This window comes from Aotus nancymaae, unplaced genomic scaffold (genome assembly GCF_030222135.1).
Source record: "Aotus nancymaae isolate 86718 unplaced genomic scaffold, 86718_ANA_hifiasm-v0.15.2.pri h1tg000089l, whole genome shotgun sequence".
NCBI lineage: Eukaryota > Metazoa > Chordata > Mammalia > Primates > Aotidae > Aotus > Aotus nancymaae.
Genome location: NW_026988504.1, coordinates 5,231,459 through 5,259,344, shown reverse-complemented (window position 1 = coordinate 5,259,344; position 27,886 = coordinate 5,231,459). Strand labels below are relative to the sequence as shown.

Here is a 27,886-nt window from a genome sequence, read left to right as displayed (position 1 = left end):
TTCTGACTCCTTTAGGGTTTTCTTCTGCCTTTGCTGCTCCTCAGGCTCGGCACGCAGCCTTCTCACCGTCCCTTCTCACCCCTATTCCCCAAGCTCATCATCTATGATCCTGCCTTAACTTCTAGCCCGGTGCAGACTGTCCCCGAGAGACTTCTCCAGCCCAGACTCCCCACGTCTGACCCTCACCACTTGACATGCCCCAGGTGCCTGCAACTCCAAATGTACCAAACCAGGCTCACCCCTTCCTCTCAGGGGCCCCCCTAAAACCTCAAGCTCAGCCTACTCCTCCTTCCACAGTCCCTGCCTCAGCATCCACGCTTTCTCATTGAGAAAGACAATGGGGCAACGTCCTTCACCAGCCTCCTTACCCCCCAGATACGTCTGACCACGAGTCCCCGAGAGGTGCCGTTAAAGTTATCTTTCCAGCAGATTTTCTCCGTTTCACCTTGATTGCTACTGTGGGGGCTTCCGTAAGTTCTAGTTTCCTGGCTGCAGAACTGTGCAGGCTGCTTAGCCCCTGCCATCACCTCAACCCCGGCCCTTCCTTCTCCGTGTCATTCGCCACAATGTTCGCAGGGAGGTCCCTCTGACAGTCAAGGGTGATAATGTCTGGAGTCATCCAAGAGCTCCACATTGCCTTAAGGACAAAGTCCGAACTCCTCAAGGCCACATGAGACGCTCCTTGTATTAATAATCTGGTCTCAGGTGTTGCGGCTCACACGTACAATCCCAGCACTTTGGGAGGCCAAAGCAGGCGGATTGTCCGAGCTCAGGAGTTCGAGACCAGCCTGGGTAACGCAGTGAAACCCCATCTCTACTAAAATACAAAAAATTAGCAGGGCATGGCAGCGTGCGCCTGTAATCCCAGCTACTCGGGAGGCTGAGGCAGGAGAATTGCTTGAACCTAGGAGGCAGAGATTGCAGTGAGCCCAGATCACGCCATTGCACTCCAGCCTGGGTGACAGAGTGAGGCTCCATCTCCTCTCCAAAACTAATCATAATAATCTGGCCTCTGCTCTTCTCTCCCTTCGCCTCATACCCGGGTTGTTGCAGCCCCACTGACGTCTTCCCGCCTCCTGAAAGTGCCGCGCCGTAAGCTCTCTTTGGTTTCCTTTACACATTCCCTCTTTCTTCAGTGCCCTTCCATCAGCTTCTGACCTATCACTGCTTCCCTCGCATCTTTCAAGACTTAGATCTGAGGCCCTTGGAGCAGTCCTCCTGAGCGCTTCAGAATGACCCGAGTCTCTTCTGACTCACTGCAGTGTCATCATAGCTCAAGCACCGCTTGCCGCTTTAAATCCCTGGCACCTAGTTCACTGCCTGGCACGTAATACATGGCCATAAATATTCAGTGAGTATCTCTAACTCAGTGAGGAGTACAAAGGAGAAGTCAGAGGCCCAGAAACTCGCCTGAGGTCAGACAATTAGTGAGCAGTGGAGTTGAGACTCACCGTCACTCTTATTTTAAGGTTCTATTCCAATATTATTCTCAGCGTAGTGGGAGGACAAGGGCATCAGAATCACTTGGGGAGCTGATTAGACATGCAGATTCATGGGCCTCATCTGGACCTAAGGTGAATTTGTAATTCAAACAAGCTACCCTGGTGATTCTCATCAACAGAAAGTTTGAGAACCAACGCCCTACGCCTTGCTGCTTGTCTGAAAGGCCTCTGTAAATTTATCACATTTTGCTAAGGCAATTCACTTGTTATCTATCGGTGACAAGCAGGGAGAGCTGAGCCCAGCTTTCTTACATTTTCATTGAAAAGCAATCATGTGTTGGAGTCCTGAAGCTTTTCCCTTTAAGAGTCCGTCATTAGGATGCAAATTATACGTGTAAAATCAACAGAAATAGGAGGATGGAGTAATTCAGGCACCAGTGTGTGGTAGGAAGTGGCTGGGCATGGGGAGGGGTATTATACGCAAATACAGCCCCCCAAAAAGCTGCCTTTATTACTCTTCTCCAGTTTTCGTGCTCCTCAGAATCCCCTGGAGGGCTGGCTAAGATGCAGATACCTGGGCCGCATCCCCAGAGGTTCTGATTCACTGGGTGTGACAGTGGGGTCTGAGAAGTCGTACTTCTAACAAGCTCCTAGATGAAGCCAATGCCACTGGTCCAGGGAACATACTTTGGGAACCTCTGAGCTAGTCAACACTTCTGCTCACCACAGTCCTCTGTTTTGCAATAGCCATGGAGACAGGGACGTGATCATCCTGTCTTTCTGCTTAAACCCCTGCATAAATGTGGATCTTGCTACCTTTCAAAATGGAGTTTTTTTTTTTTTATATAGCTTGTTGGGGTACAGGTGGTATTTGGTTACACAAGTAAGTTCTTTATTGGTGATTTGTGAGATTTTGGTGCACCCATCCCCCGAGCAGTATACACTGCACCCTACAAAATGGAGATTCTATTAATAACGCCATTTGATAGAAACTCCATTTTGTAGGGTGTAGTGTATACTTGAAGAGAACCAAAATTTGCCTAATGCCTACCACCCACTGATCTCAGGTTGGCCTCTTAGGATCTCACGGAATATATCTGTGCCTATTTGTATATGGGAGTTTTAAAAATATCTGAAGACAGCCTTCCTGTCTTCTTTGTCTCTTCTTCCCTGCCCCAATCTCTTCTGCCACTTCAGCTGTTGGTCAAAGACTGGAGGATGTCCACCAACAACTGACTGTATCCCCAGTCAGTCTCTAACTTTGTCAATTTCTTTCTTGCACCATAGTGCCCAGAACTGGCCAAAATACTCCGTTTGGGATCTGGCCAGCTCAGAGGACAGTATCTTAAACTCAACACTATTTTATTTTTTTGAGATGGAGTTTCACTCTTGTTGCCCAGGCTGGAGTGCAATGGCACAGTCTCACCTCACTGCAACCTCCGCCTCCCAGGCTCAAGTGATCCTCCTGCCTCACCCTCCTAAATAGCTGGGATTACAGGCACCTGCCACCACGCCAGCTCATTTTTGTATTTTTAGTAGAGACGGGGTTTCACCATGTTGGCTAGGCTGCTCTCAAACTCCCAACCTCAGGTGATCCGCCTGCCTCGGCCTCCCAAAGTGCTGAGATTACAAGTGTCAGCCAGTGCGCCCAGCCAAACTGGACACTATTTTAATGTAGTGTTGTTGTTGTTTTAAACAAACTATTTCACACATTTAGCCTTGTTGAGCATGTGGTCATCTAAAACTAGAATTTTTTACATGACCTTGTCTCCAGCTAGGGCTTCTTCATTTGTCCTCAATTAGCTGACATTTTAACTTAAGAGATACATTTAACATTGAATCCTCGTAAACGTAATTTTGTTGGTTTTGCCCATTTTTAATAGATGATCAATTTATACCTCAGTTGTAAGGTGGTGGTGGCAGGGCTGGTAAGAGGATGAGCAACCCCAAACATGAAGTACCCATTTTACAGTTTTGCTGGGCGTTCCTACTCATATTTTATCAGTCCAAACGACCACTAACTAGTGACGCTGCTCTGCAGTCTTAAGATTCATGGCCACCATACGCCTCAACGTCTCTGGGTCAGCTTTAGTTTCAAATATTCTCTCTACTGCCCCAGGTCCACATGCCAGACTACGAGTCCAGTTTGGGGTTCAGAACATACAGTATCTAGAGTTGTGCTGCTTCTCGGTGCTGAGAGTCTAATATCATTGGAGAAGAGGACGATTTTTGCCTGAGGGATAAGAAAGGGAACCAGAGAGGAACTGGAGAGGCGAGAGCCACAAACCCAAAGTCAAAGACAATGCTAAAAATGTATCTTGGTTCAATTTTCCAAAAAGTGAAGTTCTGCTGATCACAATGATTGGTCCACCCAGGTACCTGGATTCCTCATTTATGTAGCAGTCTACTTCGTGGGCGCTGCCTGTTGTGACGATGTTATTTTGCACTCCCTTCTGGAACATGTGATAATACCTCTACCTTTGAGAAATACAAAGGAGGCAGGTTCTCCGCAGTCGGGAATTAAATGAATGTACATAAAATGAATAGGCGGAAGCCTCCATGCCAGCTCCGTCTGCCTTCAGATCCTTCTAAGGGATGTGGGTTCTTGGGAGGGGAAATACACAACACAGCAGACATTTGACGACCCTTTAGAGGGCTGGTTCGTGAATCTAACTACCAGAGGGCTGAAAATATGGCAGTAAGAAGAAAGGAGCTCATGCGACCCTGAAGGGAAACGAGGGCGAGGAATTTGTCTCTTTCATCCACAGACGTTTCAAAGCATGACACTTGCGGTAACAAAATTGCATTGCGAAAGTACTAGTGTGTTATTATCTCCTCTTCAAGACGGGGACACGTAGACAGGGAATGGCCTCTTCCAATACCAACTTCCAAGTAGCACCGCTGAACCTCCTCCGAGCGACGGGGGAAAAGCTCGCCTGCTTCTGCGACCTCGCATGAAAATGGAGAAAATTCTTGGTTTCAAAATCTTCTCCTGGCTCGAACCGAAAGTTAAAAACGGACTTTTCGACTTGCACATTGAGCGTGACCTCACCTACCACTAATAAATAATGGATATCGAGGAGGAGCCGTGGAATGGAGGATCGCGGCGGCGCCCCGAGCAGCGGGGAGGAATCGCGGGGTGCGTAGCGCCCGGACCGCCCGGGTTCGGCCCGGACCGAAGGCTCGCGCGGTGGGGGCGGGGTGTCTGTGCTCCGGGGAAAGGGCGGTCTCCCCGGGGCACTGTTTCGCGGCGAGGCTTGTTTTGCTCGCAGCTGGGCGCTCCCTGGGGAGCCACTGAGCGCAAGGGCGGGCCGGGAGGCGCGGGGTGAGCGGGAGGCTCCGGGGACCTACGGGCTCGTGTGCGTGTGTGTGCAACGTGGGGCGGTGCAGGGCGTGTGCACTGCACGAGCGGGACGCGCGCCGGTGCGGGCGCCGGACGCCGCCGCAAAGAATGCCAACGCCGTCGGGCGAAATAACAGCGCAAAGCCCGGGCGCCGCAGGGCGCTGGCCGCGAGAACCCAGCGGAGGCGGAGATCCGGGTCGGCGCCCCTCCCGCCAGTACTCTAACGCGGAGCCACAGCGCCCAGGGACCGGAGGGCCGGCGGCGGCGGCGAAGGACCCCAGGCGGGTCTCCAAGCACCCCACAGAGTAGCGCGAGCTCTCAGGACTGGCGCGCCTCCGGGACAGGCGGAGAGCGCGCGGCTCGCACCCCGGCGCGCTCCCTGCGCGGTGTAGGCAACCACAGGGCGGGCGGGTGGGTATTAAGGTGGTAAGGAGGAGGCGTGGCCTGGCCGAAGAGCCAATGGGCCGGGGAGGGGCGCGCGGGGGAGGAGCTCAAGCGCAGAGCGCCGATTGGCCAATTCGCCCTCCGGTATGCAGATACGGTGGGAGTCACGTGCCAGGGGCCGGGACGACTTCCTGTTGGAGGCCAACGCGGGGCGGGGAAGGGGGCGCGAGCGCCCCGTCTGGCTGTAGCGGGGGGAGGGGGGTTCTTGTCAGTTAGAGCAACAAGATGGCCGCGGTGGCAGCTCCGCACCTCAGCGCGACGGCCCCGGGACCAGCAGCCGCCGCCGTCGGCCCCGCCGCGCAGCCTTGAGCGCCGCCCGGGCCGCCCCCTGACAGGACTGTCCTCGCGCCCGCCGCGCTCCCGCCGCCGTCACCGCAGCCGCCGCCGCGGGCCCGCCAGAGCCGGAGGCGGAGGGAGCGGAGCGGCCCCGCGCCCAGCCGTCCGCAGCCGCCGCCGCCGCCTAGGACCCGGGCCGCGCCGGAGCCTCGTCCCGCCGGGCGTGAGGAGGAGGACGCGTCGCGGCGTCGCCGGGGCCGGACCTGGACCTGCGGAGACGCGCCGCCGCCCACCCGCCCGCGCCGCCGCCGCCGCCGCCGCCGCCCGCGCTGGGACCTGAGCCCGCGGCGCCGGCGCTGAGCGGGCCCCCGCCGCCCGCGCACCCCCGAGGCCCCTGGGTGGTTCGTGTCGCCGCCACCGCCAGGCCCGCACCGCCGGAGCCCCGCGGAGCCGCTGCCGCCACTGCCCGGGACGGAGCCCAGGTGAGCGTGGCCGCCCGTTCGCTCCTCGCCGCCGCCGCAAGTTTGCCCGGAGGTTCGCGGGCCCTTTGTTCGGCCGAGCCGAGCCGGGGCGGGCGCTGGCCCCGAGCGACCCGCGTGCGGCGCCGGGCCCCCGGCCGGCCGGGTTTGGAGGGGAACGGCGGGAAGCAGCCGGGGCCGGGACGCGTGTGTGCGAGTGTGAGACCGGGCCGTGCAGACGGCCGGCGTGCAGCACAATCAGACGGGAGCGGAATGGAGGGCCGAGCATGGATGTGCCCCCTCCCCTTTAAAACTCCAGCGGCGGTGAAATTCGGTCCGCTCCAGGCAGCCACCCGCAGGTTTTGCATTGGCGATGGCAGGCACGAGCCCGCCGCGTTTCGGCGCAGGAGCTCAGTGTCGTTGTTTAGGGGACGAGAGAAACCGGGGCGTGCTGTGGGTGGGCGGAGAAGGACCCCTGGGCGCTCTGCGGGTCTGAAATCAGGTGGATTTTCTAACGGTGCCGCGGACTGCGGAGTCATGCGTAAGAGGAAAACGAGCCGAGCCACTTGTGCCCTGTTATCAGATAACGCAACCCGAGCGCCTGGTCGCCACCTCTGCTTTAAGCGATGCCTCCTTCGCACCTTTACCTTGCGGACGAGATTTAACTAGTTGACTGGTAGCTATGAAAATATGCAGATGTGAATGTGTGTGTGTGGCGGGGGGGCTTCCTGCGTGTTAACCTGGCGAAGAAATCACTGTCGTGCGTGTTACACGGAGCTCTGGGATCGTAGTAAAAATGAAGGCTTGCTGCTTGGATGTGGTGCCGGGAGGTAGGGGAGGAGGAGCCGCTAGATCGTGGCTGCACCTAGTGCCTTCGAAGGCATTTGACGGTATTGGTGATTCCTGCACGTAATTAGTGGAGTTGTCTCAAACCTTTGCCTCCGCCAAATGAAACCTCCATTTGAGTGGTCCGCTCGGTTATTTCTAGGCGTGAACTGCGGATTCTAAACTCAAAATGGTGCTCTGTAGATGTTCAACTTAAGCGTTTTTGAGGAGTTGCAAATTGGAGCCTTCTGACTGGGTTAATCCATTGTGTAGCCGAGGTTCGCTTTTTCTCGAGTATCTGGTGTTCACGTTGATGTGCTTCGGCCAATACAAGGTAGCCCATTGATGATCGCTGCGAGAGCCATGTGCATCCCTGCGTGTAATTTGACCCTGTGTAAGGCTTATTTTATGCCAGTTATTGCCTGCAGTTAGAATTGAATAACTATGCGAATGAGTTGAGACCCTGGAAACCTGGCTTGAGTGATTTCAGAGGACAGTGGTAGCTGGTTTGAAATGTGTATGGGTGCTGACAATTATATTCATAGATTCCAGATTTCCTTCAGTACTGTGTGAAAGAATAAATGACAAAACTTAGCCCCAGGCCAGATGAACTTGGTTGGTAGAGGGCACCTTGAGGAATGTACATTGTTCCAGAACAACAGAGGTGGCAATGGTCTTTGAACATTTCACTATGGCACCCCTAGGATGCTTTGTTGGGGAAAATAATGCAAAATAAGGTTTTAAAAATGACTAGTTATATTGTCTGAATTAATTTTGCTTGTGTTAATAGAACAAATGATGTGAACAGTTGTAACTTTGTTTACCTATACTGAAAGTTTTTTTCCTACGGAAAGTTTTTAATATTTATTTTCATAAGAATAGACATTCTTGGAATCTGGTTTTCATACAGATTTCTCATGATCTGACAATAGACATAGGCCATGAGAAATTGATAGCTCAGAAAATGGTAACAGTAAACACACACACACACTCGATTTTATTATAAGGATCTGATTTTAAAAGCCTGTTTGTAACTCTTCTGTGCTTCTTGTCCAAAACAAAGATCTTGCTGACCTTACTTCGGTTTTACTTTTTTTTGTTTTTTGAGATGGAGTTTTGCTCTTGTTGCCCAGGCTGGCGTGCAATGGCGTGATCTCGGCTCACTGCAGCCTCTGCCTCCAGGGTTCAAGCGATTCTTCTGCCTCAGCCTCCCTAGTAGCTGGGATTATAGGTGCCCGCCACCACACCTGGCTAATTTTTGTATTTTTAGTAGAGACAGGGTTTCGCCCTGTTGGCCAGGCTGGTCTCAAACTCCTGACCTTAGGTTATTCACCTGCCTCTGCCTCCCAAAGTGCTGGGATTACAGGTGTGAGCCACCTCGCCCGGCCAGTTTTACTTTTAAGGTATGAAATCAAATACAGTTGAAACTGCGACTGTCATAAAGTTTAATCTTAACAGTTTTATTTTGGATTCTGGCATTTAAATATTCTGTTAGTAATCTGGAGTATATGTAAATGTTGATTTTAGATACTCATCCTTACAGTGTTTATTGCTTTTTTTTTTAAGTAGCATATGTCTTAATACTAACAAAGATTATTTTGTAACAGGTTTACATTTATGTTTAATTGGCTTAGGAACTTTGGAGTAAATAGTTGCCCTTAGAATGCTGATTATAATGAAGGTAGAGTGGAATGAACTATTTCATTTGACATTCAATGATTTAAAAAATAACTAAGTCATACAGGGGATATATGAAACTAAATTACTGTATTTTTCATCACAACTATCACCGCCTTTTTGTTAAACAGCTGGCTTTCCTGAGAGAAATTTTTGCTTTTCCAAATGCTGTCGTTTGGCTTCTAAAACCAAGCCAGAGGAGGCGGTCAGGTCTGGAGTAGGGTAGCCTTTCTCCTTAGTGAAGAGAGCTTTCAGTTTGGAGTAAAATGGAAGACACAGTTCCTGCAGTAGCAGCTGGGAATGGCGTATTTACATCACCTCTCCAGCCCCAAGTGAAGGGGATGAGGTCCTGATTGTAACTTAGTCTTATTGGACCCAGGAGAGTGTTGCTAACGTGACATTTTTAAAAAAGACTATGATGAAAGTTAGTTTATTTATTGTTTGATTTGAGTATATAGAGTATCTTTTTTATCATAGAAGCTCACTAACCTTTTAAGATTGAAGAACCATTTTAAAGACTATTAGGGGGTGTTTTTGGCCTTCCGCAGTAGGAATTGGAGCATTAGACTGCATGCTTATGCTTTGGATGACTGTTTATCATTCAGTCAGGATTTTTGCATATCACTGTGCAATGCATATCATTCTGCAAAGGTGATATTTGAGATTTTATAAGAAAGAAAATTGGCTGTGAACTCTAGATTGTCCCATATACCAAAGTAAAACGTATGAGACAATTAAGATTTGGGGATACAGCAAGCAAAGAGCAGCTGAAGCCTGTGAGGAAAGCTTGAGAAATGGAGAGAAGGAGACAGGGACAGATTTATAGACGTCCTTGGAGCTAGGAGAAGGATAGGTTGAGGGAACAGGAGGCGGAGTCCTGAACAGGCAGAGCAGGAAAGGGTCTATATGAGCCGGGAAGAACCAGGTAACTTTATTTGTGTCTGTTTTGTTTTTATCTTTGATTGAAAGTGTTTTGGCTTCTTTCTCATGATTTTAAGACAAATGGGTTTTTACCTTTTCTCCAGCTCTATCTCGAAGGGTCTTCAAATATTTTTAGGTGAGAAGGAAGGAAATATTTTGAAGTGTTGGTGGCACAGTCTTTAGTCTCTCTTGCATGATAACTGGTTTCACAGTGAAGGTGACTAGATTTTAGTTAATTATGATACTTAACATCTTAATAGTTTGAAGATGTCATAGATTTGAGTAGGGACAGCAAAAGGTCATGTGAGAAGTGGATCATATTTTTGGGGGAGGGTAGATTGTACAGGTTTTCTTGCTTTCACCCAGTCTAATTATGACTATACAAATTCAAACAAATGAACTTTTAAATAATTGTGTGGTCATGAGGAGAGCATTCATTACAAAATGATATACAATAAGCTTTCTTTAAACAGACTTTAATGCAGTAGAGTCCATTTATAAATTTTCAGCTTATACATAACTTTTTAGGAATATAATTGCTTAAAAATATAAAGGTTAATTGTCAAAAATAACTATATAACCTTGTGCAGAAAGTCTATATCTGATATTGAAACTGAAAAATATATAATATTTGCCAGTGAACTTGCTTGAATAACCCGATTAAAATAATGGTGCTGTTTCCTATTGTGCAGATCATGCATTTGAAATGTTTATTTAATGAAAAGTAAATTATGTAATTAAAAAAAATCTCCACCTGGGATATAACAAGGTTTTACATGTTTAAACATGCTGAAAATCCATACCTTTTGTTCCATTTTTGGAGTTTTACTAAAAATGAATTCTTTTCTTAGCCTTAAATATTTTCCGAGAATGAAGAAGCTGTTGCAGGGATGGAAAGCTGTTTGTTAAGAATGCATTCCTCCTCTTTAGCCCTCAAAAGACTATAGAGCTGTGTGCAGAGCTAGACAATCTGGGCATCCAGCCATAAAACATCACTGCTGTAGCACAGATAGTTGTTCGCACTCTCCTGAGCCCTCTGTGGCTGCAAACCACAACAGAAGGAATGGTCTTGGGAAAGCAACACTGACTGTTATTTGGAACTCTTAATATTCTCTGTGTCTCTCTGAGTTCCAGCTATGCATTGGGACTTTGGTTTTCTAAAATATAGTAGTGATTAAGGATGCACAGTAATGTAGCTTCTTAAGTATATGCCTCTTGTAAGCCAGCGGATTTAAATGTTTGCTCTAGGAAATAAGGGGTGTCTAGGAACCAAGAGTTGTCTGTCCCACCATTTTCCTCTTTATTTGCCTCTTTCTTGTGATACTTCTTTTCTGTTGGAGAACCACTGCCCTAAGACCCACATGATCACTGGGCCATGCACAGTGCAGACGGCCCAAAGAGTCATCTGGAGTCTTCCAGAGATCATGTGGGATGGATTGGTCTAACGTGGCTCAGTTTCCACTTCCTCATGAACCTTTTTGGCATAACAGAATTTTAAATTTTTTGCACAAAAATGAAGTAGAGAGTGACTGGCATCTATTTGTATAAAAACAAACGGTTTACTCTGAAGACCCTCTGTTTTCCTCCTTCAGACACTTTTAAAAATTAATACTCTATTGTATTTTTATAACATCCCTCTCTGAAGGATTGAACTACAAACCTACAGTATCACAGTATCAAGTCGAATTATTTTCAGCAGTTGGATAACTGCTCACATATGGAAAGTAAAGGAAGTTGAGTCCTTTACTAATGTGCAGATTGTCTTTTGACGTGGCCAACTAATGCCAGATGCAATTTAGTGCCCAGGTGGTTATTGGGAATATGTGCTTTGTTTGATTCATTTTATGTGTGCCTTCTAGCTTATTAAGAATAAGATCTCACAGTTAAAATCAAGTGCTTGGTTTGAGCCTGGCAAAGGTATTGTTTACCTTTTTATTCCCAAAGATAATTTCTTTTTATTTACTCTTTTAGGAAGCAGGGGAAACCTAAGTTAAAATAGCAACTGGGAATTAAACTAAGATCTGAAACTGGGAAATGGCAATGCAGGCACAGGTATCACCTTTCCAACCATTGTTGCTGTGAGATGATGTGGACAGTAATTGCTCAGAAATTATGGTGGGGGAGAGGGAGATGCACAAGTATTTTTTTCTCATACTACTTCTGAAATATGAAATGCAGAGTGAGGGTAGGGAAGGGATTTCACAGGCTTTGTTCTTCAGGAGGCCATGGCTGATGTCTTAAACAAGGTTTTTTGGTAGGGAGGCATAGCAAGGGAAGAAGGTGATGGATTTGTGGGAACAAGTACATTTGAGCCACTGAGGACAGTTGGGAATTGTGAGGTGGGAGTGGATGAGGTTAGAAAGCACCCTCAGGTAACCAGATCTCCATTTACAATTAATCTGAGCATGTATGATGTGCTTATGTGCCAAGGACTTGAGTTTATCTTATTTAATCCTCACAACACTCCTATGAAGTGGTTGCATTTAACATTCCCATTTTACAGATGAGCAAAGGGAGTTATTCCCACAAGATCCTATAGCGTATAGGAGATGAAGCCAGAATTTAAACTCAGTACACTTCAAAGCCCTCACATATGGAAAAAGCTTGGATTATTTTGATACCTTCTTAATTAGTCTCCTCCTAAGGCCGCCAATATTAACTGACTGCCTTCTGAGCACTTTGGGTGTATGATCTCATTCATTCCTCCTCAGCAGCTTGTAAGTTAGGAACTGTGATTGTATTCACTTTATAGATGGGGAAGCTGAAAGCTGATGGAAGTTGAATAATTTGCCCAAAAGCAAAGCCTTAATAAATATGTCTAGGTCCTCAGAAGCCAGAGCCTGAGCTCTTTATCATTCCACTGCGCTGCCTTCTGAAGCCTGAGCCTGGTCACATCATTCCTTCCACAAAACCTTTATGCCTTCTGTGTGTAGTGGCCACAGGGAAGGACATGAGCTTCTTCCTGCCCTCCCCGAGCTGTCGTATTAGTAATAGTGAGAGAAATTATGGGCACCAGGCAATTTGTTAAAGAGAGAGCAATATATATTGTGAAGAAAGCCATGCTTTCTAAAAAGTTAACAAAAATCGAAGGTAATATATTATAATATAGCTGTATACTGTATCTCCTCTCATAAAAGGATGCATGTCAAAATATTGGATGCTCTGAGAAGTCCAGGAGCAAAGGAAGTATGTTTACCTTTACTGGCCCAGCATTTCTCAGACTTACGTGGCCATTGGACAGTGTTTTCCCTTCATACCACTTTTTAGTTCAGTGGGACTGACTTTAACAAATTTAGAAAGGAAGAGTGCTCAGTCATCCCCAGAGAGGGCCTGTGGGCTGGAGTGGGTAAGCAAGACTTCCCTTGAAATGAGTTCTGAAAGGCTGGCAGAGTTTGGTTGGCTGAAAGGGATAGTCTACAAGGAGACTATCCATGTTTGGGAATATTTTGTAAAGCGTTTAACATAATGACCAAGACACAGTAGGGACAGGATATAGTTATTGACTAGATCAGTGCAGAGGCCTGGCTGCAAATGGAGGTTCTGTGTTAGCAATAAGGTTTAGAAGGGTCTCGGGGGCTAGCAGGTAGAACTTCTGGTCGTTGGCTTCTTAGGAATGGTTGATGTCTGTCGGTGGGCATGACATGAATCGAGTGGTGGATTAGAAGATACGATGTTAAAACTGTGACTGTTGTAGCTGTGTAAGGTGATGCTTACATACGGGTAGGGTCAAACTGAAAAGGTGTTAGGAAGAATCAGCAGAATAAAATAATACAAAATTATTGATGTGGGTTGTTGGAAAGAATGAGCTCTAAGAGGCTATGGTACTTACTGCTCTTCCTAGAATGTGCCACAGAGGCTTTAAATTGATAAAGAAGCTAATGTTAAGGTACTTGCTTGGCGGGGTGTAGTGGTTCACGCCTGTAATCCCAGCACTTTGGGAGGCTGAGGTGGGCGGATCACAAGGTCAGAAGATGGAGACCGTGAAACCCAGTCTCTACTAAAAATACAAAAAATTAGCCAGGCGTGGTGACACGCGCCTGTAATCCCAGCTACTCGGGAGGCTGAGGTAGGAGAATCGCTTGAACCTGGGAGGCGGAGGTTGCGGTGAGCTGAGATCGCGCCATTGCACTCCAGCCTGGGGACAAGAGTGATACGCCATCTCAAAAAAAAAAAAAACAAAACAAAACTGAGCCCACGAGGTAGCGTGCTGCTCTTCTAAGATGGCCGCCGCTACTGGTGTGATAGCCGCCGCCGCTACCGTGTGAGGTGTGATGGCCGCCTCAGGTCAGGTGGAAGGTAAAAATATCGCCGATCTGGCCAGGCGCGGTGGCTCCCACCTGTAAGCCCAGCACTTTAAGAGGCCGAGGCGGGAGGATCACGAGGTCGGAGGAACGAGATCATCCTGGCTAACACTGTGAAACCTGGTCTCTACTAAAAATACAAAAAATTAGCCGGGCGTCGTGACACGCGCCTGTAGTCCAAGCTACTCGGGAGGCTGAGGTAGGAGAATTGCTTGAACCTGGGAGGCGGAGGTTGCGGTGAGCTGAGATCGCGCACCTGCACTCCAACCTGGGGACAAGAGTGAGACGTCATCTCAAAAAAAAAAAAGCTGAGCCCACGAGGTAGCGCGCTGCTTTTCTAAGATGGCCGCCGCTACCGGTGTGATGGCTGCCTCGGATCAGGTGGAAGGTAAAAAGATCGCCGATTTATCCGGGCGCGGTGGCTCACGCCTGTAATCCCAGCACTTTGGGAGTACGAGGCAGGCGGATCATCAGGTCGGAAGATCGAGACCATCTTGGCTAACACGGTGAAACCCGGTCTCTACTGGAAATACAAAAAGTTAGCCGGGCGTGGTGGCATGCACCTGTAATCCCAGCTACTCGGGAGGCTGAGGTAGGAGAATCGCTTGAACCCGGGAGGTGGAGGTTGTGGTGAGCCGAAATCGCGTCATTGCAGTCTAGCCTGGGGACAAGAGTGAAACGCCATCTCAAAAAAAAAAAAAAAAAGCTGAGCCCACGAGGCAGCGCGCTGCTCTTCTAAGATGGCCGGCGCTATCGGTGTGATGGCTGCCTCAGGTCAGGTGGAAGGTGAAAAGATCACAGATCTGGCAGGGCGCAGTGGCTCACGCCTGTAATCCCAGCGCTTTGGGAGGGGCGGGTGGATCATGAGGTCGGAAGATTGAAACCATCCTGGCTAACACGGTGAAACTCGGTCTCTACTAAAAATGCAAAAATTAGCCAGGCGTGGTGGCACACACCTGTAGTCCCAGCTACTCGGGAGGCTGAGGTAGGAGAATCGCTTGAACCCAGGAGGTGGAGGTTGCGGTGAGCGGAGATTGCGCCATTGCACGCCAGCCTGGGGACAAGAGTGAAACGCTATCTCAAAAAAAAAAAAAAAAAAAAAAGCTGAGCCCACGAGGTAGCGCACTGCTTTTCTAAGATGGCTGCCGCTAACGGTGTGATGGCTGCCTCGGGTCAGGTGGAAGGTAAAAAGATCGCCGATTTATCCGGGCGCAGTGGCTCACGCCTGTAATCCCAGCACTTTGGGAGGCCGAGGAGGGCGGATCACCAGGTCGGAAAATCGAGACCATCCTGGCTAACACGGTGAAACCCGGTCTCTACTAAAAATACAAAAAGCTAGGCGTGGTGGCACACACCTGTAATCCCAGCTACTCGGGAGACTGAAGTAGGAGAATCGCTTGAACCTGGGAGGCGGAGGTTGCGGTGAGCCGAGATCATGCCATTGTACTCCAGCCTGGGGACAAGAGTGAAACGCCATCTCAAAAAAAAAAAAAAAAAATGCTGAGCCCACCTGCTGTCTCCACAGCTCACTGCTCTTCTAAGATGGCCGCCCCTACCGGTGTGATGGCCATCTCAGGTCAGGTGGAAGGTAAAAAGATGACAGATCTGGCCGGGCGCAGTGGCTGAAGCCTGTAATCCCAGCACTTTGGGAGACCTAGGCAGGCGGATCACAAGGTCGGGAGATCAAGACCATCCTAACTAACATGGTGAAACCCAGTCTACTAAAAATACAAAAAACTAGCCGGGTGCGGTGGCACACGCCTGTAATGCCAGCTACACGGGAGGCTGAGACAGGAGAATCGCTTGAACCGGGGAGGCAGAGGTTGCGGTGAGCCGAGATCGCGCCATTGCACTCCAGCCTGGGCAACAAGAGCGAATCTCCATCTCAAAAAAAAAAAAAAAAAAAAAAAGATATTTGGTTAAATACACGTAGTACATTTTTTCTAGATGCTGTTGGGGAAAGATAACACACAAGACTTTATCGTATGAAGTTGTGTTCTGCAGTAGAGATTTGACTCACGGCATAAATCCAAGTATGTAATGAGCCATGTAATAATAGTGTTCTTATGTTAATTATGGTGAATACTCTCAATGAAATCAGATTTCCTTAGTGCCATACCCATTAAAACATTCTTGACCTAGATCTTACATAACAGTCTCAGGTATATTGTAAATTGTATGGTTATGGAACGTTGGCAGAAAAGAAAACAAAAATCTTCAATGTTTCAAGGAAACATAAGCTCAAATTGTTACATAAATAGAATAGCAGCATTAGTAATTATGTTGAAGTTAATAGAATTTTTAAATTTAGATAAACTTAAGAGATTCCCTAAACTTAAGGAATAATAGATTCTTCTCTACTCCTGTATAGTGGGGAAACTTTAAAACAGATAAAAATATTTTTTATTTTATCAGTCAGGTGGCAAATGAGGATCTTACCCACTGTTGGACTTCTGTATATATGTAGTATTGCATTTTGTTGACTGAGCATTGTTATTTATTCTTTCCTATCAACTTTAGACTTCAAATTTGAGCACAATTTCTTGCAGATTAATGCTTTGCAAAAAACCTTCAGTATGGTGATAATTTCTTGAGATTCGAATTACTTATTAACAGGGATAATAACATGTTTATTTTTGTAATCCCGTCATCTATAGTATTTTGAAGATATTTAGATATCAATTTTTGAGTCATCTGTTTCTTCAGAGATACTGACAAGTCTTCGGGGAAGAGATAGGACTGATAATTTGAACACTTTTCTTCGGTTTTTGGTCTTTTTAGATAATGACCAACTGTGTTTTCAACTAGTCAGCCCAGTATGTGGGACTGTATCTGCAGATTTGAGGGGAGTTGGGAGGGTAACAGGTGAGGAACAGTCATCATAGGGGCTCCCTGCACTGCTGTTTTCTGTAGGGTACCTGTAGGAATGGCCAGTTCCTTTTCCTGAGGCCCCTGGGCCCTGCCAGTAAGTGCCACTGACCAAATCATGAAAAACAATGTTTGACATTTTTTATAGACATTAAAATTGTAAGTACGGTAGATCAATTACAGAATAATTTCTGGCTTGTGTTTCACAGATTTGATGATGGTCTTTAGATACTAGCCCATTGGAAAAATGAGTAATATGATTAATGAAATTATTCTGGCCAAGCCAGAATACCTGGTTAGCATATAGTCTGGATAGACTTATATTCTGTCCTCCTTTAGGGAAAACTCTCTGGAAATAAGAAGATTATTTAAAAGAGATTGTCAGTGTTATTTTTCTTGAGATCAATTTATGTTTACTCATGATTTCAGTACTCCTTTAAACGTTACTTTATAAAAATTTTAGATTTAGTTATTTAAATAGCTTATACATATGCCTGTTTAACTTTGGAGGGCAGAATTTTGGTTAGGTAAATCTTAAGGCTTAAGAAAATAGTTTATTCTCTTTAAATTGTGATTTTCCAACTAAATCTTAGTGAACATCAATTTCAGAATTCAGCCTTTAGGAACACTCAGAAAAGTTCTCATTAGTTTTCTCTTACTTTTTATTTGTCTTTCCCACAACCTTTCCCCCCTTTTTTTCCACTTGCCCTCCTGAAACTTTGCACTTCAGAGTTGGGAGTAGAGAGAGGCCTGGTTTGAGGCAATAAAGTGAACACAGCGCTCTTTCATTCTGTATTATTGTGTCGCTAAGCCTGTTAGTGTGGAGATACCAGTCCACGGCTGGTGAAAGGATTCCAAACTTCATAGTAGCTGTAGTTTATCTTGTGCTTATGTGCCAATATAAATAATATATTAAGCTTAATGTACTTAATATATTATTTCATTTATTCTCCTTAATGGACGCTGAAGCACTCTGAAGAAGCCAGGACACCTGATTCAAGTGGCTTTGCTCCTCACCACTCTATTGTAGTACCTCATTCAGACTGGCTGAGGTGATACAATTTCCATTATCTTTAAAAATCTAAGAGATCTTTGGGACCTCAGAATTGATCTGTGGCATCTGACCTATAAAGAGAAAACTAACCTTTATGTGTTACTAAGAATTGTTCTTTATATTTGAAAAGCCTGATGTTCTTTTCTCCCTGATTTCTAACTGTCATCTAGAATGCAGTGTAGGAAGGAGTGTGTCTGGGAGACAAGCAGAGATCTCACGGATTCCTCTATTTTTCCTGCCATAGCAGCAAATTTTCCTTGGAGCACTATTTGAAAATTAACATTACTGAAAAAATTAAGCCCATTTAAAGGGACTCTAGTTTTGATCTAAATTATAAAAGATGGGAAGACTTTTTTTTTTTTTTTTAAAGAGTGTCACCTTGAAATTAGAATGCTTTAGTTAATGGGGTAAGCTAGAAGTAAGCTGCCTTTGATAACTCACATAAGAGCAGCATATGAATGGATGATAACTGTCTTTCTTCCATTTAATTCAACTACTTCCTATTCAATCTCAAATCTCAGTTGGAAAGCAATTTCCCTCACTTGACCTATTTTTCTTCTGCATTATATCTTTCCTGTGGTTCTTCAACACAAAAAGTTTAAAGGAATGGAGTGTTGTAAATCCTTAAAGACTTGTAAGGAGATTCAGACACCTGGTTTGGGATAAGCATATTTCATTATCTGGCTTTCTAGTTGGAAGGATAACAATTTTACTTCTTTATGTTTTGTATTGTTTTGTTTCTTGGTTCTTTTTGAGACAGGTTCTCGCTCTGTTGCCTAGGCTGGAATGCAGTGGTACAATCACAGCTCACTGCAGCCTCAGCCTCTCAGACTCGAGCAGTCCTCCCACCTCAGCCTCCTGAGTAGCTGGGACCACAGGCATGCACCATCATGCCTGGCTAATTTTTAAATTTTTTTTTTTGTAAAGACAAGGTCTTCCTATGTTGCTGGGATTGCAGGTGTGAGCCACCTCACCTGGCTGCTTCTTTACTTTGATATCACAATTTTCAGGAGAGATAATATGTTAAATGACTGAGATTGGTATAGAAGCATATGGGTATAGACCAAGCTTGTCCAGTCTGTGGCCCCGGATAGCTTTGAATGCAGCCCAACACAAATTCATAAACTTTCTTAAAATATGAGGGGTGTGTATGTGAGTGTGTTTTTTTGGGGGGTTTTTTTTTGTTGTTGTTGTTCATCAACTATCTGTAATGTCAGCGTATTTTATGTGTGGCCCAAGACAATTCTTCTTCTTCCAGTGTGGCCCAGGGAAGCCAAAAGATTGGACACCTCTGGTATAGACAAAAGTAGGTAGTCAGCCAGCCTGAGCAACACAGGAAGACCCTTGTCTTTTAAAACATGAAAAAATTAGCTGAGCATGGTGGCACGTACCTGTAGTCCTGGCTACTCAGGAGGCTGAGGTGGAAGGATCACCTGAGCTCTGGAGTTCAAGGTTACAGTGAGCTATGATCCTGCCACTACACTTCGGCATGGGTGACGGTGAGACCTTGTCTCAAAAAAAAAAAAAAAAGAAAAGAAAAGTAGATGTGGGGCATAAAATTTTTGTTTTAGTAACACAGGCAATTTAAAGTTGTTATAATTTTAGTAAACATATATGAAATAGCCTCACATAGCCATATTGTAAAATGTTTATTGATCTGAGACCTAGGTCTCTTGAATTTGTTCCCTGAATTAATCTATTAGTGGTATCATTAACGCACTCATTAGTTACAGGTGTCTTGTGATAACATTTATTTGACACCTTGGATGATAGAGTGCTTGAATTGGTTTCTGTCTTTGCTAGATCAAATTCTAAATTTCCTAAAATAGCTAACATCAAACCAGTCTTGTTTATGAAGGCTTCTCTGACTTCACTCATGGTAAACTTTGTCTTCTTTATTCACTCCTCTGATCATCTTATTCAGTCCTGTGACATTAAATACCACATATACACTGAAGACACCAGCCTAGACTGCTCCCCAGACTCAGTATTTGCATATCCAGTTGCCTCCTGCACTTCTCCCTATGGCTGTTTAATGGGTGTTCAGAACTGCACTCCTGTTCTTGCCCCATAGCTGCTCTGCCTGCATTCCTTCCCACGTACTGAAGCACTGCCATCCTTCCAGTTGCTCCTCTCAAAAACTCTGGACTCCCCATTGACTTCCCTCTTTCTTCACTCTATATGGGCCATTAGAAATTAAGAGGTTTCTAAATAACGCATAGGTTAAAGAACAACTCACAAGGGAAAATGAGAAGATATTTTTGTGATGCAACGAAACTGTACTAGGAGAGAAATATATAGCTTTAAATGTATTAAATATAAGAAAAGGACTGATTTCAAATCAGTCACTTAAGCTTCCACCTTATGAATCTAGAGACAACAAGCTAAACCTATGGCAAGCAAAAAAAAAGCAAAAATTAGAGATTAGAATGGAAACTAAGGAAGTACATACATAAAAACAATAGAGAAGATCAGTAAAACCAGAAGCTGGGTAATTGCAAAAATCAACAAAATTGACACGCCCATCACTAGACTGACCAAGAGCAAACCAGAAAAAACACAAGTTACCAAAATCAAGAATGAAAGACGGGGCCAGGCGCGGTGGCTCACGCCTGTAATCCCAGCACTTTGGGAGGCCAAGGCAAGTGGATCACCTGAAGTCAGGAGTTCAAGACCTGCCTGGCCAACATGGTGAAACCTCATCTCTACAAAAATACAAAAATTAGCCGGGCATGATGGCAGTAATCCCAGCTACTCAGGAGGCTGAGGTGGGAGAATCGCTTGAATCCAGGAGGTGGAGGTTACAGTGAGCTGAGATCGCACCATTGCACTTTAGCCTGGGAGACAAGAGCAAAACTCTGTCTGAAAAATACCCCAAAAGTAAAAAACTTGGTTTCCTCTTCATTTTAGAGGTATGTTAAAGAGGAAAAAAAAATAGAATCCTTAATATTATTGTTATTGGTACTTGTGTACAAATTGTATGAATCATATGATAAATATCTCCAGGTGGTATTTATCTTATGATACTTACACTTTCTAACTTTTATAATGATTACTATATATACGTTTTCTTTCTCCTACTAGATTATAAACTCTTTGAAGGCAGGATTCATGTTTAGTTCCTCTTTTCATAAAACTTAGCTCTGTGTATATTGATTTATACATAGTAGGCATTTAGTAAATATTGCTTGATTGGTTGAATAACTAAATCTTCATATGTGGTAATTTTCTTTATTGACTTTTGCTGGTATCAACTGTCTCTTCAAAGTTTGATGAGTTAGGAGTGATGGGGAAAACATGAGCATTAATGTACCATTTTCACTTCTACTAGTATCTTTGCTAGACCCCTAATCTCCAGTAGTTTTAAAGCTTTGGGTTATGAAAAGGAACTCCTTGTCTCTGAAATGGGAAATATTTTTAATGAAATGTTGAAAAACAAAAAGACAACGTTTTAGTTCAAAAGGAAACCAGCATTTATGAAGCCCTAGCTATGTGCTAGGATAGGATCTTTTTAAGTAGTCCCAGATCCCTTTGAGAGTTCAGAAAACCTAAATAAAACAATAAAGAAATTTTAATTAGAAAATAATTATCTCCAAAAGTTTCTTTTTTTCCAACTTTTCATACTTATTATATTTACTATGTAAATTGCCTAAGAACTTAAAAAATAGGGATAGCTTTTCAATTTATTTTATGAAACTAGCATACCAAAGACACGAAAAATGATAGGCAAATGCCTAACTTTAGATTTCTGTCACATAAGTGTATGTGAGACTCATAAAGTAATTTATCAGAAAGTTGATTTCATCAGTATCAGTATTTTTTCTTTAAAACCTCTTTCTAAAGAGAATTTGAGACAAATACAACAGCATATTTAAACAATAGTAAAAGTAAGGCTTATCTTTGGAATGCAAAGAACTCTACTAATATTCCTCCACAGTAGTAGATCAAGGAAATAAATTCATAAGATTATTCACTTGCTACCTGGAAGTCATATAGTAAAACTCAGTATTATTTTGGATGCCCACTTCTGGCTAAGGCAGACTAGCCAGTGTCAAATCAGCCCTGCTGCCAGTAGCTAAAATGCTTAGGTAAATAATAAAAAGCAACTATTTTAAGATATTGGAAGCTACCAGGGCTTTGAAGACTTTGAGGGCCCAAGATCCCAGAGAGAAGGGAAGTCTAAAGAGGCAGAATAAACATTTGGTGCCACATGACCCCTCAGAAGCATTTGCCATATTTGGTGCTAGGACTGAAAAGCTGAACAGAAAGCTGAGGTTGAGCAACTAAGTAGAGTTTTCAGTAGACTTCGGAGGCTGGGGTCATAAAAGCTGGAGTTCAGAGATGACAGACCCTGGTAAATATCACAGGCTTTTGGTTGGAACCACTCCCCTTACCCCCTAAAAACCTCAACTTTTTACCCTACGTGTATGGTGAACCTAAAAATTTTCCTGAAATCCAGTTCTCACAAAAACAAAAACTTTGTTTTGAATTGGTTGAAATAGATTAAAGTGATTCACCCCTGCTCTTAAATGCTTGTTAGAAGCAAAACTAAATCCTCTCTGGAGGAAAGTAGCATTCTCGGCCTCAGCTCATCTCCACAATTTTTTGCATGCAAGATTAACATTCAGTCAAAAACTAGACATATAAAAAGACAGGCAATAAGGTTACCCATGGGAGATCTGGATATTAGGGTTATCAGACATGCACCTTAAGATAATGTCGATAAATGTGTTTAGTAAATTAAGTGACAAATGGAGAATTTCAGGAAAAAACTGGACAAAAAATTTAAATGGAAATTCTGGAATTGAAAAGTGCAATATAGGATGACTATAGTTTACAATAATATATTGTATATTTTTAAAAAGCTAGAAGAGAGGAATTTGAATGTTTTTAACGTAAAACACATATTTAAGGTGATGGATATCCCAATTATACTGATTTGATCCTTACAGATTTATATGAATGTACTAAATTATCATATGTACCCTGAAAATATGTATATCTGTTACATATCAATTAAAAATTAAAAATAACATTTTTTAAAAGTACAGTAACTCAAATTTTAGAAATTAAACAGGATGGTTTAATAGTATTTTCAGCTGAAGAAAAAATTAGTAAACTAGAAGATAGATCAGAAGACAATGTCCATGCCAAAGCACAGAGAAACAAAAGGATGGAAAATGAAAAGAAAAAGCAAAGAGAGGAAAAATTACTAAAAGAAGATGTTAAAATCAGCCAAGGGAGGAAAAAGACACATTACCTTCAAAGGAGCAACAATAAAGACTGAGTCTACTTTGCTGAAGAAATGGAAATCAAAATACAGTAGAATGACATCTTCAACGTGTTACAAGAAAATAACTGCCAACCACGCCAGGCACAGTGCCTCATACCTGTAATCCCAGCACTTTGGGAGGCCGAGGCAGGCGGATCACCTGAGGTCAGGAGTTCAAGACCAGCCTGGCCAACATGGTGAAACCCTGTCTCTACTACAAAAATTAGCTGGGTGTGGTGGTGTGCGCCTGTAGTCCCAACTATTTGGGAGGCTGAGGCAGAAGAATCGCTTGAACCCAGGAGGTGGAGGTTGCAGTGAGCCAAGATTGTGTCACTCAGCCTGGGTGACAGAGTGAGACCCTGTCTCAAAAGAAGAGAGAGAGAGAGAGAGAGAGAGAGAAAGAGAGAATGACTGCCAACCTAGAAATCTATATGAAGCAAAAATATCTTTCAAAAATGCAATGAGAATATAGACATTTTCAGACAGACAAAAACTTGAGAGAGTTCATCACCAGCAGATCCATATTAGAGGAACTATAAAGTTCTTTGGGTAAAAGGAAAATTATCCTAGCTGGAAGCATGGAGATTCAGGAAGGAGTGAAGAGCACTGGAAAGGATAGATAGATGAATATATCTAAAGTAATGTGAACTGTGTAAAACAGTAAAAATACTGATAGGTGCAGCAAACCACCATGGCACATGTTTACCTGTGTAACAGACCCTGCACATCCTGCACATGTACCTGGAACTTAAAATAAAAATTTTTAAAGTAGAAATAATAAATGGCAACAGCAGCACAGAAAGCTGGAAGAGAGTTCTGATGGGGGAAAAGACAAGTTACTTTTCCTCAGCTCTCATTCTGTGACAGTGATCATCATCACAGAGGACTTCTTTAACCAAATGTGTGGATTTCTCCCCACATGCCAAGCAAGCAGTCATTTCTGCAGTGGACACCAGCTGGGTCTCTCTCAGCACAGAAGACTTCTGTGACCAAATGTGTGAGGGTTTCTTCCCATGCATCAAACAAGCAAGCAGTTCTGTGGACATCAGATGGGTACCCTCCAATTCCATGTTAACATCTACCTGGAAGTAACTCAGATCCCACAGGTTGAAGACTCAGTCTCCAAGACTGTCCTTCCTTGAGACACCAGTTGCAAGTCTGGGGCCCCAGAACTTCTGACCCATTAGCTTCAAGTTGGGGTTCCCACCACCCCTCTTTAGGTTCAGTTAATTTGCTAGAGTGGCTCACAGAACTCAGGGAAACAATTACGTTTACCAGGTTATTACAAAGGATATTATGAAGGAAATGGTTGAAGAAATGCCTAAGACAAGGTATTGGGGGTTGGGTGCTTCCATGCTCTCTCTGGGTGCACCGTCCTCCTGGAATCTCCATTTGCTCCGGTATTTGGAAACTCTCCAATCCTTTTGGGTTTTTGTTTTGGAAGACAGAGTCTCTATTGCCCAGGCTGGAGTGCAGTGGTGCAGTTAAAGCTCACTGCAACCTTAACCTCCTGGGCTCAAGCCATCTTCCCACCTCAGCCTCCTGAGTGGGTGCAACTACATGCCCGTACCACCATGCTAGGGTAATTTTTTAAAAAATTTTTTGTAGAGGTGGGGGGTCCTACTGTGTTGGCCAAACTAGTCCCACCTTGCCTCCCAAAGTGCTGGGATTACACTTTGGGAGCCACTGCTCCTAGCCCCTTTTGGGTTTTTATGAGAACTTCATTATGTGAAGGCATCATTGATGAAGCTATTGGCAATTGGTGATCAATTTAACCTTCAGCCCCTTTCCCCTCCCTTGACATTGGGTGGTAGGGCTGAAAGTCCTAATCTTCTAATCCTGCCTTGTTTGTGGTGACCAGCACCCATCCTGAAGCTACCAAGAGACTGCCAGCTATCAATCAACTCATTAGCACACAAAAAGACTTTACTTTAGAGTCTCTAAGGATTTTAGGAGTTATATGCCATGAAGCAGTGTCAAAGACCAAATATATATTTCACAATATTACAAGGATAAATATAGTTTAAATGTCCTGAGGTCTTTGTAATTTATATGAAACTCTAATGAGTCAGAGATATATAGTAGCTAAGGTAGTCTTTCTCAATCACATTTGGTGAGAGAATCACCTCTTAATGTTCAGACAGCAAACTTCAACCTGTGAGTCAAATCTAGCCTGCCACCTATTTTAGTAAATAATATTTTATTGGTGCAATACAGCCAGGCCCATTAGTTTGTATATTGTCTATGGCTGCATTCATGCTACACCATCAGAATTGAGTAGCTGCTACAGAGACATTGTGATCCACAAAGCCTAAATTTGTTGTCTAGCCCTTGATAGAAGAGATTCGACAACCCCTGGGTGTTGTGGTCTGAGTGTATGTGTTCCCCAAAGATTTGTATGTTGAAATTCTAACCTCCAGCGTGATGGTATTAGGAAGTTGGGCAAGTCACTCAGAATATTTTCTGCAGGACATAATTCTTCCGTAGAACTTGAGTTGAGAAAAGTTACTCTAGAATCATCACTAAAAGGATAGAAAGAGAATTTATAGCTACCAAGCTAATAGAGAAGGGAAGAGGAAAGAGAATAATAAAAACCACTTATTGTCCACAAAAAGACAAAAGAGAAAAAACGAACAATAGAATAGGAGAGACAAGGCCAGGCACTGTGGCTCATGCCTATAATCCCAGCACTTTGGGAGGCTGAGACAGGCAGATCACCTGAGGTCAGGAGTTCAAGACCAGCCTGACCAGCATGACGAAATCCCATCTCTACTAAAAATACAAAAATTAGCCGGGCGTGGTGACACATGACACATAATTGTAGTCTCAGCTACTCGGGAGACTGAGGCAGGAGAATTGCTTAAATCCAGGAGGCGAAGGTTGCAATAAGCCAGAATTGTGCCACTTCACTCCAGCCTGGATGGCATCAAGACTTCATCTTAAAAAAAAAAATAGGAGAGACAAGTTCAAAAGAAGTAGTAGGATGGTTAATTTAAATAATAACAGACAAAATGGACTTTTTTTTTTTTTTTTGCGACGAGTCTCGCTCTGTCACCCAGCCTGGAGAGCAGTGACGTGATCTTGGCTCATTCCAACCTCCACCTCCTGGGTTGAAGCAATTCTCCTGCCTCAGCCTCCTGAGTAGCTGGGACTACGAGGCATGCGCCACCATGCCCGGCTGATTTTTTTTTTTTTTTTTTTTTTGAGACAGAGTTTCGCTCTTGTTACCCAGGCTGGAGTGTAATGGCACGATCTCGGCTCACCGCAACCTCCGCCTCCTGGGTTCAGGCAATTCTCCTGCCTCAGCCTCCTGAGTAGCTGGGATTACAGGCACGCGCCACCATGTCCAGCTAATTTTTTTTTGTATTAGTAGAGACGGGGTTTCACCATGTTGACCAGGATGGCCTCGATCTCTTGACCTCATGATCCACCCGCCTCGGCCTCCCAAAGTGCTGGGATTACAGGCGTGAGCCACCGCACCCAGCCACAAAACGGACTTTAAGACAAGACATTTCTAGAAACAAGGAAATTTTGTAATGAAAAATGAAAAGCAGTTTCTCACTGTTACTATACCTTGTAACCCAGTTTTAGAATTTCCGCTTCCCATCCTAGCAACTGAGCTCTGTTGGGATTTAGGGTTCTTGTTTTCCAATAGGGAATGTTACTACCAGAGGACACAGAATGGTTCCACTGAGTTGAAAGATGAGGCTACAACCCATTTGGAGCTGTTGATGCCACTGAACTAACGAAGTTCACTCTGCTGACTGGAGTGCTTTGTTCTGATTACCAAGGCAAAATGGGGTTATGCTATACAACGGGGGCAAGGAGGATGATGTTTGTACCTCAGGATTCTCTAAAGTGTCTCTTAGTACTTCTTTGCACCATATTAAAGACTAATGAAAAACTGCAGTACTCAAGAAAAGGCAGGTCTGTTGAGGAGTCAGATCTTTCAGGAATGAAGGTTTAGGTCACCCTGTCATGTTGAGAACCCAGACGGGCTGAGGTTCTGATTGAGGTCACAAGATATGTTGCATGCACAGTGAAAGAAGAAGGTTAGGGATACCCTCCATGGCTTTATCACCAGGTGCAGAAGCAAGGATTATAGTAACTTAACATATTTTTTCTTGTGTCTGTATATTTATATGTATTGATTTTCCTTTTTTCCCTTATTTTATATATAAATGACTGGAAGTTAATTTAACAATTTGATCTTTAGAGAACAGAATATTTAGTGGGACTGAATTTTAAGGAGTAATTAATATAGCCAGTGATTAATACAATGTCTCTTAGGACTGCAGCTCATTTTGGGGAGAAGGTGAGAACATGTTCACTTATAGGAAGGTAGCTACATGTTATTAGGTGGAATCAGAGTTGTTTGGATACTTAAAATGTGTATAGAGGGTGTATATGGAAGCCAAGTAGCCAAAGGGGGTGTACTGTGCCAGTTATTGTCACTCACTTCCCAGTTTATGTAAATCCAAATCCATTTATGCCCTGCTTTTGATATAGGAGCTCAGCACTGTAAACATTTCCCTTTGGTGAGCTAGCTTCACTTTGGGCGTTGCCAATAGAAGACACTGGAGGCACAATGTTAGGAGGGAGAGAGGAGAAAAGATACTTCCTTGCCAGGCACGGTGGCTCTGGCCTGTAATCCCAGCATTTTGGGAAACCAAGGCAGGAGGATTGCTTGAGCCCAGGAGTTCGACGTCAGCCTGGGCAACGTAGCAAGACCTCGTCAGTACTTAAAAAACAAAACAGAACAAAACAGATGAGCCACGTGTGGTGTCACACGCGGTAATTTCAGCTACTCCAGAGGCTAAGGTGGGAGGATCGCTTGATTGAGCCCAGAAAATTGAGGCTGCAGTGAGCTGTGATTGCACCACTGCACTCCAAGCCTGAGTGACAGAGCTAGATTCTATCTCAAAAAAAAAAAAGAAGTGGGAGGGTATCCCCCCGTCTGCGCACTTCCCAGTGTGCGTGCTTTTGGTGCAGTAGTCAACAGGCT

At 44.5% G+C, this 27,886-nt stretch overlaps 1 protein-coding gene across 12 annotated transcripts in view; it reads left to right on the top strand.

Annotated features, from left to right (window-relative positions):
• The first annotated feature begins 4,558 nt into the window (after nt 1–4,558).
• The window catches only part of TNRC6C (trinucleotide repeat containing adaptor 6C), a 139,148-nt gene continuing 115,820 nt past the window's right edge, over nt 4,559–27,886 (top strand). For 11 of the 12 annotated variants that reach the window (XM_012453620.3, XM_064369393.1, XM_012453617.3 and 8 more), the window contains exon 1: nt 5,960–5,987. The gene's annotated coding sequence lies outside the window, so the exon portion shown is untranslated. Of the gene's footprint in view, nt 4,582–5,959; nt 5,988–27,886 lie in introns of those variants that run through there. The other variant, XM_064369392.1, reaches the window with a different exon arrangement.